Source organism: Ailuropoda melanoleuca, chromosome 2 (assembly GCF_002007445.2).
Source record: "Ailuropoda melanoleuca isolate Jingjing chromosome 2, ASM200744v2, whole genome shotgun sequence".
NCBI lineage: Eukaryota > Metazoa > Chordata > Mammalia > Carnivora > Ursidae > Ailuropoda > Ailuropoda melanoleuca.
The window spans coordinates 169,255,695-169,270,361 of NC_048219.1; the positions used below are offsets into that span (position 1 = coordinate 169,255,695).

At 36.4% G+C, this 14,667-nt stretch overlaps 1 protein-coding gene across 1 annotated transcript in view; it reads left to right on the forward strand.

Moving 5' to 3' along the window:
* Positions 1–14,667, forward strand: part of PARD3B (par-3 family cell polarity regulator beta) — a 1,011,045-nt gene that overhangs the window by 616,842 nt on the left and 379,536 nt on the right. The gene's annotated exons all lie outside the window — the stretch shown is intronic.

Below are 14,667 nucleotides of genomic sequence, written 5' to 3' on the forward strand. Positions count from 1 at the left end.
CAATCTGATAAATAGTGCTTATCTCTTACTCATTTACAGGAGTTCAGAAAAATCTTCAATCATGATGAAACAAGAGAAGTTGATTCTAGTTTCTATAAATTAACTAGATCACTAGGATACATTTGCTCTGGTCACCTATGGGGAAAGAGGGATAGAGAACCTGAGCATTGGTCAGAGAGGGTATTTTCTCCAGCGTGAGCCTTGACAAACCAAAGGAATCAGGTGTGACAGTGACCTAGGTTATTACTAATAATTTGAGGAGCAGTTGATAAAGTGCTTGATAAACATCTTTTGTTCTGTCTTCCCAATTACTCTATGAAGAAAATGATTAGATAAAAACCTCTTTTAATTTGGGACAAGAATAGATGGTGATTTTCCTCATTTAATTAAAACAAAAAGTGACCAGCAATACAGTTCCAAAAAATCTCTGCAAGAGAAAAGAACGGCATCCATCTTAAGAAAGAAAAATTGTTATCAAATCTGTAAAAATAAAACCTAAGGTGTATCCAGAAACAGCGTTTCTGTTTATATTTTTTGTTACCGAAAACTTTGCTTTTGAGAAGTTTTCTTTTCTTACATTGAAATAGCCCTTCCAAAATACGTATAGCTAGCAGTCACTCGTTACACTGTATTGTACTTATACCACAAAGGACAATAGTACTGTTTGTTTACCTCACTGGATAGAGGTCATGAGCTGTTTTCCTCAGGACACAGGTGCCAAAAGCTGTGGCTTAAAGGCACCATGCAGCAGAAGTGGTAAAATATGGAATGCAGACATTTTATACACCATCAAGGTTTGGTCTCTTCCAGGAAATGCCAGTATAAAGCTAACAGTCTTGCACAGGGCGGCATTCTAGAGCCATTCTGAACCCCTGTCCCCAAAACAATTGAGGGAGCTCAATAAACATGTTGATTTTCTTAGTGCATAAACTCAGATGATACCAGATGGTAAACATTTGGAAATGGCTTTCCTGTTTGGTTAGGCAAAAAGAATATTGTTGTTTCGTTTTCTGTAAGTAGCAGCAGGCCAACCTAAGGAATTATTATCTTTACTAAAAAGGGTGGTGGCTATGCTTATAAGGATAGCAGGGTCAAGCTCACGTCTTCAAAAAGTAAAAAATCAATAATCAATCCATCCATCCTAAGGTATTTAGGCTGAATATCAAATTAATGCTTTTGACTATTTTTGGACCTGGAAAAATAGCAGTTTCATAGGGTTCAAAATTATAAAAGATAAAACCTTTTATTTATCTAGTCCTTTACGTTGGATAGTTCTACTTTCCAAAGTCTGCAGGAATCTTTGAAGGCTAACGGTCCCCATTAATACCTTTGTTTTTGTTTCGTTTTTGTCGCCGAATCTAGGCTAGCATTCTAATGTGCAGATTAGGTTCAAATTATTTTAAAGGTGAGTGAGTTCCATTTACTTAATTTCACTTACGTTTCAAAAGGTAGACAGCTCTTGTGAGAAAAACATGTGTTCTCATCCCCAGATACAAACATGATTTAAAAATAGCTTGCTATGTATACGGAGCATTCTGTTTGCTGCACCATCTATCTACGCATGTCTGTATCATGTGTCGTTTTTCTTTATAATAGTCGTACAGTGTTATGTGAATGAATCTGGATTTACAATTTACTTCTCCCCATTTGAATGAATTTGGGATTGAGAGTTTGGGGTATTTTTTTGTTTTTTTGGTTTTTTTTTTCCCCCAGGGGATCCTTTTGTATTTCACATTCTGCGATTTGCTTATTTATATCCTTTGCCAAAAATGTTTCCATTTCTAAATTCTTTTTATCTTTAGAATGTTGTTGGGGGGCACCTGGGTTGCTCAGTTGGTTAAGCATCCAACTCTTGGTTTTGGCTCATGTCATGATCTCATGGATTGTGAGATCAAGCCCCACGTCAGGCTCCCCACTCAGCGGGGACTCTGCTTGAAGATCCTCTTCCTCTGCCCCTCCCCCCACTCTCGTCTGCAGGTGCGTGTGCATGCTTACGTGCTCTCACAGGTGCGTGTGCATGCTTATGTGCTCTCTTGCTCTCTCTCAAATAAATAAGTAACCTTTTTTTAAAAAGAATGTTGTTACATATGTTGCAAAGAATTTCTTGCAAACCATTATATGTCTTCTTATTTAGATTATGATATCCTTTACTATGAAGAAGATTTTTAGTCTCCTAGAAAAAAATTCCCATCTTTTCCTTCTTGACTTCTGGGTTTTATACTTATCACCTTATTTTCTTCTAGTACTTTTGGATTTTTTTTTAATATTTACCAATCTGTAATATATTTATTAATGGTGTGTGAGGTGGAAAAATGTTTATTCATGACAATAGGCAAATTATTAAGAACATTTATTGACTTTTACATCCTTTCCCCATTAAAGCAGAATGCATTAGCATTGAATATTAACTTTCCTTACATACATGGGTCAATTTCTAGACATACTCTATTGACATATTTGTCTCTTTCATGCCAATGTCACCTTGTTTATATTATCAATATGTTATTACACTGTATTTTGATAACTTACAGGAAATGCTTCCTCTGATTTTTCTTCTTTTGTAAAATCATTTTGGCTCTTCATATACATTTACTCTCCCACATGAACTTTAGATCAGCTCATCAAAATGAATTTAAAGATTAAACAAGAATGCTTCCACTGTGTGCATTCATTATGACTTCAGTGATGGTTCTTGATAGAAGAAATGTTTTTATCAAGTTACATAAATGTCCTTGCATTCCTAGCTTCTTAAAAAAGTTTATTCAGTGTAATCAGATGTTGAATTTTATTAAGTGAGTTTTAAGGATTTGTACAGAATGACCATGTGTATTTTGTTCATTATTAATATAGTGAGTTATAGTAATAGATAACACAATAGTCAACTTTTGTTCTTTCTGAATTACTCTAAAGTTTTTTCTGTACTCAAAAAAGGTAGAAATGAATAGTACATTATCTGTGTGCTCTAAAATGTAGGTGTAAAACTTTGATTATAATTGTACTCAGTGTCATTAATTCCTATATATCCATTATAGATTTTTTGAGGCTATTCTGCCTCGATATTTTGTGAATACTTTTGCTGACATACATGTGGCCACCTTTAAGACAGATCAGAAATGATTAAAATGATGAATAAAAGGAAATTTATTTTTAAATAATTGGATGTAACTATGCTCATTCAAAGGGGTTAGGGTGTCATTTTCTGGGTTTTCCAGAAAATCAATCTTCTCCTACTAATTGTAGACTTTCCTCTATTTATTTAAATTACCAGAATTACTATGTTCAGTCTGGATCCCTTTAATTTGGTCATAATTGAGCCTGTGTGGGTGTTGAGTTGGAAGCTCTCAGGAGCTGAATAACACAGCTGCCTCTTTGGCCTTTGGCATAGGGTTTTCCCCCAAAGAGCTGCCCTTTTGGCAGGATGCCAGAGAGTTACATTCAAAGACTTTTTGATGAGACATAAACATCTTTAATTTCCAAGCCGGGTGTTTTATGACCCCATTAATACTATTTAAGAATTAATCTGAATTATTCAGGGGACAGCGCTTCAGTATTTTGGCCCATCCTCTGACCTAATCTATAGGTCCGTTGAAAGTTCAGTTTATTTTTTTGTTTATTTATTTATTTTTTTTAGCAGCTGAACCCAGTTTATTTCTTGTGCAACGTGGGGATAGGCAGGAGGACCTGGTCCACATGGTCATTCAGGGAAAGTGCAGTTTAAAATACTATTTCCCACAAGGTGTTTGTTTTTTGGGGTTTTTTTTTTTAGTTTTTACCCTTGTTTCAAACTGGCCTTCTCCCACCTCAGAAGGGTGTTCTGTAACACACAGAAGACTGAGGACAGTGCAGATGGAAGCTTCTGGCCAGCTGTCCTGCCTCTGTTCAATGAGAGGAAATGAGCTTCAAGTGATGCATGAGGCATTCAGACAAAAGTTTAGGAAGTTCCCTGACAATGAAGACTGTTAACATTCCATGTCCCATAGTCTGTTAAAAAAAGTACATGTGTCTTGGATGACTCCAAGATCTATAATTCAGCCATTGTATTTTTCTGTTAGTTACTTGTTCTACATTTTTTTAAGATAGAAAATGTTTGTAGATGCCCGCAATTGAAGGAAATTATAAATAAACTGATTTTTAGTATCAACAGAGATTAAATAAATATTTAGGTCATGTTTTGAATATAACCGTTTCATACATGTCAGACATTCCTCTCAGAGAAGTTAGGTGTCTCTAGTATTAGATCAAAGATGGACATGCAGAATTTAACTAACCCCACTCTACTATTCAGATACTTTATTCTTAAAATTATTTTTTGGGCATGCATGTGCAAGTGTCCACAGGGACTCGGGACAGTCTCCATTCCCCCCTCCCTCGCAAGGCTAACTGCCTGACCCACATCTGTAGGTTCCCAGAGGTGAGGTGGAGAGTCAGGACTCCCCAAAGCCTCCTCACCCCAAATCCTTGGGGCCCGCATAACATGACACCCTCTGCTGCACAAAAAAATAATTTTTTGTATAGTGAGGTACTTCTGTATGCATTCTTTGCAATAAGACAAAAATCCTGAACACTAAGTACATAGAGTGTTTATAAAATTGTTCAGATAATTGTGTTGCTGGTTTATCAGTTAATATATAATATGTGTGCCGTGTAATATGTTAATATATATCTTAATATAAATGTGTATGTATATTCAGGGTCGTCTTAATTGTCCATCAGTGAGCAACACCTCTGATGATAGAGCCGAATGGAGTACTTTTGCGTACAATGTAACTGACTTATTAAAAAAAAACAGGTTGAGAAAGAAGAATTAATGGTAACAGTAACAGAAAGTGTCTATTAACTCTCTCTAGAAGACAAGGAAGAGTACAAGGACGTAGTCAGGTGTATGCCCTAAGCTTTAGGAAGTCAAAATTAAGAAATTGCGGATACTGTTTCTCAACCATTAAACAAACATTTATGGCGTGCGTATTGTATACATTAAACACTGAAGCTTCAGTCAAAAAAGAATGAAATCTTGACATTTGCAAGACGTGGATGGAACTGGAGGGTATTATGCTAAGTGAAAGAAGTCAATCAGAGAAAGACAAATACCATATGATTTCACTCTTGTGGAATTTAATAAACAAAACAGATGAACATAGCAGAAGGGAAGGAAAAATAAAATAAGACAAAAACAGAGAGGGTGACAATCCATGAGAGACTCTTACCTACAGGAAACAAACTGAGAGTTGCTGGAGGGGAGGGGGGTGAGGGATGGAGTTACTGGGTGATGGACATTAAGGAGGGCACAGTATGGAATGAGCACTGGGTGTTACATGCAACTGATGAATCACTAAACTCTACCTCTGAAACTAATAATACACCATATTTTATTAAATTGAATTTAAATTAAAAATTAAAAAAACAACAACAACAACACTGAGGCTTCAGTGGAAAATTAGAGAAAACGGTGTTTGCTGCACATACCTAGATTGAAAATCTAACAGGAAAGGAAAACTTGAGAGTTAAGGAAAGATTCCCAAGAGGAAATTCTGGCATGATGATGATAACTTATCTCCAAGAGGAACAAAAGGGAGAGGCAGCTGAAGATACCAGAGTGGCTGCTTCGAGACCTTACTGATAACCTTGGCTCTGTAGAAGAGAGGAAGAGAAGAGCAAATGGTTAAAAAGAAAAAGGAAAACTAGAGAGTTAGCAGTCCTCTGAAAGAATAAATGCAGGAAGAGCTGAACAGCTGCTTGAAGCTCGCAAAACCTGTAAGAGTTAGACAGCCAGGCTATTTTTAGAGCACGAAAAAGAAAGTGTGTGAGGGGCCCATTGTTTAGAGCACCTAACAGCTGTCAGGTGGAACGCAGAGCCACCCGGTTCCTGGGTTAATTTTACCTTCATGCACACGAGAGAGTGATGTTCAAACGGGAAGAGCATGGCTGCCAGCGAATGGAAGAAGGCCGTTTATATTCCTGTGCACTGAAAGGATTGTGCTTCTAAAACGACTGTCCCTGATCATTAGAAATTGGGAAGAGTAGGCCTCACACTGGAGAACAGGAAGCAAATTACCAATTTTCACAAAGATGATGAATTCCAGAAACAACTGGTGAAACTACTGATCTCCACACTGATCCACAAAGAATTTCCATGTTTGTGAAATGGGGAAAAAAAAAAAAGGAAAGAATTTCCATGTTTGTGAAATGGGGAAAAAAAAAGGAAAATCAACCTCTGTGAGAGGGATCTCGGAAACAACTGAGGTCTCCTTTTCTTCTTGATTGCGTTTCTAGACTTAATTCAGGGAAATGTTATAGTTTACTTTGATCTTTCTAACAGTATGTCAATTTTTGATTGAAACTTATGAGCCAAATTATACAGGAAAGTAGGTAAAAGCATTAGAATGCCCTCTCCCAAAATGTGCTAATTAAGGCTCATTGTCATTCTGAGAGGAATGAAATAACATATATGTCTCCGTACCGGGAGCTTCTCGTTCCATCCCGAGCAGAATTTGACGAAGACTGGAGGTGTGTGAGTGGGATGAAGGTATGAAAGGCATTCTCACCGAAGTTTCAGTGGATAGTGCCTCAGAGAATTGGGTGCTATGTTAGAGTGACAGAATTAGCATTCAGGTGATTTCTCCAGAACTGAAGAAGGCAGGATTTAACAAAGAATGACTCCTCCATCTACCAAGCATTTGTTGGCGATTCACTATATCCCGGGACATGTCCCGGCTGCAGAAGACCAACGCTCCCCTCCTGCAGTGTCTCCATTCACGTTGGGTAAATAGATGATAGAGTTTTACCCAAGTAAAAAAATAATCAAATTTCAGACAGAGGTGATTTCTCTGAAGGCAAATTCAGATAGAGGTGAAGATTGGGGAGCAGTGAGGCTATTTTAGATAGGGTGATGAAACATAAAAGGAATATCCTGAAGTCAGGTTCAAAGAAATCAACTGTCAAAGTACAGGATTTAGGAGACCTGGTATAATAAGGGTGAGGGAGGATGCCCTGGTTTTTAGCTGCTTGCCTGATAAGGCAAACCCCAAAGATAGTTCTGTGTTGCCAGAGGAAGGAAGCTGACAGTTTCACTGGACTCCAGGCTCATCATAACACATCTATAGCACTGTATTTAATTCTGGGTACGATATTTTAATAGAGACAAAAACAGGGCAGAATGCATCCAGATGACAGGCCTAGAAACCATATCTGATAGAAAATAGTTGAAAGAAAGGTATCTTGCCTGGAAGAGAGATAGCTTAAGAAGCCTATGAGAGTCCTCCCCAGATATTTTCATGGCTACTACTGAACAACTCAAATCTGGGGGCACCTGGGTGGCTCAGTTGGTTAAGCATCTGCCTTGGGCTCAGGTCATGATCTCAGGGTCCTGGGATTGGGCCCCACGTCAGGATCCCCACTTATTGGGGAATCTGCTGGTCTCTCTCCCTCTTCCTTTGCCCCTCCCCCACTCCTGCACGCATGCTCTCTTTTTCTCAAATATTTTTTTAAAGAAAAACTCAAATCTGTTTAAAATTGAATCTGCTCCCCCAAGTACATCAGGTGATGATAGCCACACCAGAAGATATACCACACTTACAAGCTTAAAAATCTATGAAGGTGATAATGCAAAACTGAATCTTGGTTTATGGCATATTTGGTATGCAAGGAAAAAGTAGAAATATAAATTCAAAATTCACCAGAATTGCAGAAAAAGGACCATAGTTTATTTTTCAGTGTTGGATAAAGGATGTAAGTTCTTTTCATTTTTCCTTAGTGCATCTTAACATGCTTAGATGGTTAACCAGACAGGTTTTTAAATGAAGTGGGTGGCTAGATGAACACAAGTGAATTTACAGAATCATGTGTCAAGACTCCAGCTGAATTCTAAGAGATGCCGCTGGTGAGAAAAGAAGAAAAAGTAAGGTAAACTTCGAATAACTGACTTTACATACAGTTGACAGCACAGCTATCCACAGCAAGCCTCTTTCAAAACATCAAGAAAACCAACATTTGGGTCAGCTAAAACAACCTATAATTAAATTTTGGATAATTGCCACCTTTAAGAGCGAAAATGTATCAAAGACTAGTATTAATATCAGTTGAATCATAGAGACATAGATCACTTATCTCTCTCTGTAATGTAACTAGATCATGATATTAGATACAGCAGAATAAGGTAGATTCCATGTAAAATTAATCAGAATAACTGTTTGGGTTGGGAGCCAAGGCATAAAAATTCTTCTCTATGTGAAGGATCTGCTTCTCTTCTTGTAAGTCTATATATGTGCTTTCTTCCTGTTTTATTTCTTGACAGTCCCTACAGAAATCTATTTTCAACAGTATGCTCAAGAATCATTTAATTTTGTGCTCATTATTACCGTTAATTGGAAAACAATGCCTTTTGCGTAGCAAGTGTACTTTTATACAATGGGAATACCTCGTTGTATTGCACTTTGTTTTATCGCACTTTGTGTGGTTTTTTTTTGTTTGTTTGTTTGTTTTTTTTACAAATTGGAGGTTTGTGGCCACCCTGAGTTGAGCAAGTCCATCACCACCGCTTTACCAACAGCATTTGCTCACTTCGTGTCCCTGTGTCACGTTTTGGTCATTCTTGCAATATTTCAAGCTTTCTCATTATTTCTGTTTTTTATGGTGATCTGTGATCAGTGATTACAATTTGCTGAAAGCTCAAATGATGGGTAGCATTTTTTAGCAATGAAGTATTTTTTAATTAAGGGGCATACATTGTTTTTCTTAGACATAACGCTATCCCTCACTTAATAGACTCTAGTGTAAACAAAACTTTTTGGGCACTGGGAAACTAAAATGTTCTTTTTATTGCGGTACTCGCTTTATTACCGTGGCCTGGAACTGAGCATCAATCTCTCTGAGGTAGGCCTGTTCTTGATGTGTTTTAGACTTGTCTGAAGTTGTGTGTGCCACACCCCAGGCTACCACTCTCATACACTCTCCAACAAGCAAGGGTTCACTGATACCTTGAACACAGATGCTCTCATGTACCATTGCTGAATGAATGACCAAGAGCACAACTCTCTCGTATGCCCCCCATCCAGAAAAAAAGAATCTTCAAAGCAAGGAGTATGTTTCTTAATATAAAAATACTTACTGAAGCCTAGGACCAATCAGTGCTACTTAGTATCAGTCACAGAGAGGGTAAAGTTAGTGGTAGCATTACAAGGAAGCCTGTACATCTCCTACACGTTTTTCTTGTCATTGGAGATTGACTTGACCTGTTGATGTAAGTAAATTCTCCTCAAGTAAACATTGTGAAAATCTGGGGGAAAGGTGCCCTATCGATTTCGTGTGTAGATCCTTAATTCAATCACTAGGTCACAAGTGATCTCGATTGTTGCCATGTGGTTTTACACAACACTTGTATTTTCTTAAACTGGGGCATTGCTTAGTGGAATATGAATTTAACAAATCAGTGTCTGAAAGAGGAACCCAAAGCTCTATTTTCCCACAAGAGATATAAAGAAAGCTGTATATTTTAGAAATGCTTGTAATTGAACTTTTACTAATGATATTATGCTGATAACCCATGCAGATCTTCATTAAATTAGCCTTTGTCTATTTAGAGCATTATTTGTGCTTTGATGAGAAATCTTGATCAATGGAGAAACTGTCTTGTCCTTTAGAACTGAAATTTTCCAGGACCCTCTTAAAACTTGTATTAATCCCTGAAGTTCTTTCTTCTTTGTGTTTTGTACCTCAGGTGAGCCCCTACATCTCAGACACGTACAAGCATTTTACACAAAGCCAAATATGAACTTTTTTCTCACTTGCCTTTGTTTTCTAAACCATTGTTCATATTTAAATGAAATTCTGCATTCCTTTTTAAAGAACTTTTGTACTAATATAAGAACATCTTCATGAAAATATGAAGCGAAGAACTACTATTCAAAGAAAGGAACAAAACACTTAATTTTCCTTACAAATATGAACCGAATCCATTTTAGTTTTAAAGTGAGCGTTTCAGTAGCTGAAAATACTATATATAAATATACAATTAAATATAATGTAACAATATATTACATAAAATATATAAGTATATGTTAGATGAAGTTTGGCAGTTTCATAATTATCTCTTCTGAATGATATTCGGAATGATAAATGCTTGTTATTGCCAATGCTTTCTGTGGAGATTAAAACTATTGTAGGGAGGTATAACTATCTCATTTTTAGATACAGTTGCAGTTTTTAAAAAGCAAAGCATTTTACTTTTGTGTATTTTTATTCTCATATACACATATTTTTTTATATTCTAATTTTTCCCAAAGATATTGTACTAAACGTGTACTTTTTAATTTGTTGCTTTTTAGAACAATCTACCCTGAATATTCTTTTTTTTAAGATTTTATTTATTTATTTATTTATTTGAGAGTGAGAGCGACAGAGAGCATGAGCAGTAGAGAGAGGGAGAAGGACCCTGGAACCAAGACCTGAGCCGAAGGCAGAATCTTAAGAGACTGAACCACCCAGGTGCCTCTAGCTTGAATATTATTCTCTATGTCTTTGCTTCTATAATAATTTTTAATTGTAAAGTTTGCTCTTGAATAAATGTAGTTGATTTATCTGCCTTATGTGTTATTTGGCCATAAGAGTCATTTCCAGTTCTTTGCTCTTAGAAATAGCAATGAATTGAGTCTGAAAGTACATAAACTTTTGTAAACAATCATGATTATTTTCTCATTATAAATTTCTATAAGTATAATTTTTTGGCCAAATATTATATAAAGATTTAAGGCTTTTGGTGTATATGACCACTTGCCCTCCAGAAAAGCAATTTTGTTCTTATCAGTAGTATATGGAAGAATCTGGGAGTAATTTTTTTAACATTTTCACCAATTTTATAGGCTTAAAAGGGGCATTATAATTTTACATTTAGAATTAGTTCTGTGGCTAAACATTTTTCATATATTTTTTGACTGTGTATTTTCTATTGTGAACCATCTGAANGTGGCTAAACATTTTTCATATATTTTTTGACTGCTATTGTGAACCATCTGAGCATTTCCTCTGTAAGGCCAAAAATTTCTAAATTAAATATCACTTTTGAGAATAAAATGTTATCCTGCATTAAAGGTCAAATCTCAACTCTTGCTCATAGCGGAAAATAGATATTTTGATTTTAATTTCCTAAAGCTAACTATGTTATCCACTCCAAAGTACATATTAATTAAAGCATCTGTGAATTTCATTAAATGGTTAGAAAAATGTCTAGCTAAACATGAATCAGAGGCAAAGCCAGAGCTCAGACTTACTTGTAAAAACTGCTTGATCCAGGGTAAGTCATTCTTTTAAAATATACATATATATAATTACATATTTATACATATATTTATATGTATTATATATATATATGTATTTTTGCCTCTTCTTTGGAACACTAAAGCTATTATACTTTATATATAGTGGTTCTGGCTGACTTAGAATATATTAGTATAAAGCCTAGCATCACCAGCAAAACCTACTCTATTTTTTGTAAGACTAAAAAGTTGTTTAACGCTTGGAAAAATAATTTCAGTCTCTTGTAAAATTCATCCATCCATCTATTCCTTCTTTCCTTCCTTCATTAAATATTTATTAAGTGCTTTCTCTATGCTGGGTAATGTTCTAAATAATGGAGACATATCAGTGATGACAGTAATATGTTATTTCTGTGGGTTACGTTAGTGGAAATAGTCTTATGAACAAAGTTTGAGAGATCAGGGATGTATTTGGTAATAATAAAACAAGTGAGTAAAGATACTGAAAGGAAATAAAATACCCAGAAATAAATTTAACCAAGGTGTGAAAGACCTTTAATCTGAAATCTGTAAGACATTGATGAAAGAAATTAAAGATGACACAAATGGAAAGATATACCATGCTCATAGATTAGAAGAATTAATATTGTTAAAATGTTCATACTACCCAAAGCAATCTACAGATTCAGTGCAGTCCTTATCAAAATTCCAATTGCATTTTTCACAGAACTAGAACAAATAATCCTAAAGTTTGTGTGGAAGATTCTAAGGACCCAAAACAATCTTGAGGAAAAAAGAACAAAACTGGGGGTATCACAATCCCAGGTTTCAAGATAATATTACAAAGCTGAAGTAATCAAAACAGTATGGTACTGGCACAAAAAAGACACATAGATCAGTGAAACAGGATGGAGAACCCAGAAATAAGCCCAAGCTTCCACAGTCAGTTAATCTATGACAAAGGAGGAGAGAATATACAATGGGAACAGGACAGTCTCTTCAATAAATGGTGCTGGGAAAACTGGACCACTTACACCATACACAAAAGTAAACTCAAAATTGATCAATGACCTAAATGTGAGACTTGAAACTATAAAACTCCTAAATGAAAACATAGGCACTGATCTCTTGGACATCGACCTTAAAGACATATTTATGGTTATGTCTCCTCAGGCAAGGAAAACAAAAGAAAAAGCTATTGGGACTGCACCAAGATAAAAAGCTTTTGCACAGCAAAGGAAACCATCAACAAAACAAAAAGGCATCCTACTGAAAGGGAGAAGATATTTGCAAATGACATAGCCAATAGGAGGCTGTCTCTAAAACATATAAAGAATTTATACAGCTCAATACCAAAAAAACCAAATCAATTAAAAAATGGACAAAGGGCCTGAATAGACATTTTCCTAAGGAAGACTCACAGATGGCCAACAGACACATGAAAGAATGCTCAATGTCACTCATCATCAGGGAAATGCAAATCAAAACCACACTGAGATACCACCTCACACCTGTCAGAATGGCTACTGTCAAAAAGACAAGAAATAACAAGTGTTGGCAAGGGTGTAGAGGAAAAAGAACCCTCATGCAGTGGTAGTAGGAATGTAAATTGGTGCTACCACTGTGGAAAACAGTACGGAAATACCACAAAATTAAAAAGAGAGCTACAATATGATCTAGTAATTCCACTACTGGATATTTACCCAAAGAAAATGAAATACAATTTTTAAAGCATATATATGCATCTTTATGTTTATTGCAGCATTATTTACAATAGCCAAGATATGGAAGCACCCTGAATCCCTATCTATAGAAGAATGGATAAAGAAGATGTGATATCTATATAAATGTATAGATATAGATAGAATATTACTCAGCCACAAAAAGAAAAAAAAATGAGATGTTGCCATTTGCAACAACATGGATGGACCTAGAGGGTATTCTCCTAAGTGAAATAAGTCAGACAAAGAAAGACAAATACCATGATTTTACTTATATGTGGAATGTAAAAAAAAAAAAAAAAAAAGAACAAAACAACCTGACTCATAAATACAGAAAATGAACTGGCCCAGCTGAAATTCCTTAAAAATGAAACAAGGGTATACCAAGGAGTTGGAAAACATTTAGCCCATTGTTTTAAATTTGGGGGAAAAGTGATCGTAGCATCCAAATTGAGTGCAAACTAAGTTACGTCAGAGATTTCCTATTTCCAGACTTAATAAATCAGTAGATGCCAGGTAAATAATCTCAGTGCTTTCTTTGTACTCAGGAAGGTGAGCAGAAAATCACAAGTGGACACGTCCTCTAGCTATGGGCTAGTAATGAAGCCTTATCAAAGAATGAAGAATGTGTTTGCTAATATAAACGTAGATGAGTATATATATGATGTAATTGAAGATAGATAGGATCTCTTACAAGTGACTTGAATGATACAGGAAAGAATGGTCAAGTAAGTTTGGAAAATGCTGAGTTAAACAGGCTTCATAAATACAAGGTTGCTTACAATCTTTAACATGTTTCATGTATATTGTCGGGTTTTAAGAGTCTCCGTGGGTCTTCAAGATATGAGATATGCAGCTTTTCCCAAAGTCATTTGATCACAGAAACCTTGAGTATGGACCATCTCATAGGATGAGTGCTCTGGGGAGTGTCCTCGGCAAAGAGGAGTTGTGTCTGTGAGTTTAAAGGTGACGTACTGCAACTAGAATAGGAGAAGGGAAGGGTCACCAACCGGCTGGGACATGCAGAGAAGTGCTGGGAAGTGGGGTGCAACATGAGGGAGAACCTGCAGGATAGAGAAGTGTCCACAGCCACTAAATAGACAGGAATTGACTGCAGAGCAGCATGAGAGAACAGGCTGTGCTGTAACAAGACAGGAAGGGACCTCTGATGGCAGAGTGTGCCCACCTGCATGCAGTATGCAGTAAGCAGTAAGCACATGCATCATAAAATAACCTCGGATACGGTACTGAGCGGTCAGTGGCTAGAAACCGCGGACTTTCCTTTACACGTGGCAAAGAGATTAAACACCTCAGCCCCAGTATCCAAGGCAGTGATGATGACTGTTCATCTAGAATAGGAAAAATTGAAGATAGCGTTAGCAGGAACTGTAATAGTAGTGACTACTGTTTTTTGAGCACTGGCAGTATACCAGACGTGTTTTTTTGCGGCCATTCTATTGCCATTTTACAGATGATGTTCGTGGGACTTAAAAGAGATTGGTTTGTGTAAGGTGTCATGGCTACTAAGTGGTGGAGCCAGGATTTGAACTTGGGAATATTCAACTACGATGCTTTTCTGTTTTCAAGTGAGGCTTATTAATTTCCCAGTCTTCACTGTGAAAATAGAATACTCATCCTTCTCTCCTCCTTAAATTCTGTCTTTCATTCAGGACATGCTCAAGTCTTGCCTGTTCCTGGGG